Source organism: Cyprinodon variegatus, unplaced genomic scaffold (genome assembly GCF_000732505.1).
Source record: "Cyprinodon variegatus isolate N-32 unplaced genomic scaffold, C_variegatus-1.0 Scaffold269, whole genome shotgun sequence".
Classification (NCBI taxonomy): domain Eukaryota; kingdom Metazoa; phylum Chordata; class Actinopteri; order Cyprinodontiformes; family Cyprinodontidae; genus Cyprinodon; species Cyprinodon variegatus.
In genome coordinates, this window is record NW_015150722.1 from 698,059 (window position 1) to 700,264 (window position 2,206).

The following is a 2,206-nucleotide window of genomic DNA, read 5'->3' on the forward strand; positions in this document are numbered from 1 at the left end:
TATAAATTTTTAAGCCAGAATGGTTTGAAATTTCAATATGACTTTCCTACAACTGTAAAGAGGAAGTTGCGTTCCCTTCTGGCGGTTTGCGAACAGAGATAGTTGTTGTAAGTTCCAAGCCCTAGAATCTGATGTATTAATGATAAAATTACATAAAAATATAAATTTCAAAGTGCTATGAAACAATAACAGCTAAAAAGATAATAAATAAACTGGAAAAAATAAAATATGAATCAAAAACCTGGAGAAGCTAAATTTATCGGCCAGACTTCACAGCCTTTGTCCCTGAATTCTGCAAATCAAGAAAGAGAAACTCCTGAGTTATACTAAACATTTAGGGAATAACCATTAATTATTTATGAGTAAATTCTACCTGATGAATCTCCACTTCAAAAAACTATCGCTTTATGAATCAGAAAGCTAAATATGACTAAAGGAAATGAATTAATTATTTATAGAAGGTAATGGTTTTCTTAAGGTAGATGAAAAGATCTTTTTGAAATGATTAAACATATTAAGAGTGTTTATTTCTCAGGATTAAACACTGGATTAAATCGACTTTTATGTAAAGTAAAACTCTTAAGATTTGGAGACTTGTCTATTAGTAAGAAAACAAAGAGACAGCTTGACAGGTGATGCTTTTCAAAGAGTTGGAAGAATGAACTCGTGTCTAGACTGACCTCCTGAGTCTGACTGGACATTTTTCCATATAGCTGCAGGCGTCCGTCTTCAGTCCGTCTTTCATCACAGCTGATCCAGACCCAAACGTCCCGCCTGCCTGTGAAACATGCAGATCCTCTGGTGACTTTTGCTGCTGATCGTCGCTGCAATAGAGGCTGGTGGGAAAACAGGAAAGCATTTTGGATTTAAAATACACAATAAGATTCTCTGTAAATATCTGAAATGAACTACATAGACCTATATAGAGATATCGATCTATATAGCTGTACGTTTATTTTGTAGAGGAAAATATGCACATGGGTGCTACAGAAGAAGTGAGAGAGAAGCTGGTAGTGTGCGTTCGACTTCAGTGACACTTTCTAACACGGTGTGATCGATGTCTTTACTGTATGTGAGTGCCGGAAAACTAAACACTAGAGATTAGTTTAGGAATTTATGATCAATTAATTATCTTAGAGAAGAGAAGATACTTTTAATGAAATCTAGATTTTGGGACGGTCCTTGTTTTCCGAATGTATAAGTCAATATCTAATATTTTTGTACTCAGACGTTGCTTTCTGCCGTAGCGATGCAGAATTGTACACAGACTAGAGAAATATGTGTCTGTTTAAGCTCCTGAGTGAAATTGGTGCAACAAACTGTACTGTATCTTTTTTTCTGCAAAGCGACCCTCCTGAAACAAAGACGGTGAATTATATTTTATAGTGCGTGTGAATAGCAGACATAACCGGTTATTAATGGAAACACTTACAGTTAATTTCCATAGCAGTTTACTTTGTTTTGCATTGCTTTTATGTACATTTGGCATGAATTGTGTTTGTTTTTTTGCTTTTTACTCTGTGGTGCTATCCGCCTGTAGAAGCACGGTGATCTGGATGTATTTTGGACTGCCTGGCGGATAAAAAGGTTTTCCACTGCAGCGTTGATGTTTGCAGTAAACCTTGGCGTGCTTTTTGATGCTGACTTGAGACAAAAGTTGTTTCAGTTCCTAAGCTGGAGCACATGCTAAGTGAAGCAACAGATTTCCTGCCTTTTGCTCAGAGATGGAGCTTTGCAGCAGCTGCTAAACACCGTCCCACACACGCTATTCACTGCTGTAAAATTGCCAAAAAAAAAGACAAACAACCATCAGATACATTTTAACAACTGGTGCTATTTAAAAGAAAAAAGGTTGAAAAAAAAAAACATCTGTGGTGCTTTTTTTTATTTCTTTGTTCTCTTGCTTCAGACAAAATGTAGCTTCTCAGTCCTCTACTGTAGATCGCTGTCTGGAGGCTCAATCAACCCCCGGCGCTCCACCGTCCTATCAGGGAAATTCCTAAAACCCAATTAGATCAACTTTTTGAAGTGAAACATTTTGAGGCAAGTAACTTTAACAAAGCTTCGATTTGATTGAACTTTCTTTGGGTTAGTGCTTCTACATCAGCTGCATTGATTGGTGCAAAAAGCATCTACACATTGTCTTTGGTGCTGAGTGTAACATTCATACAACATTTTGATATTTAATATTGTCCATTAACTTCCC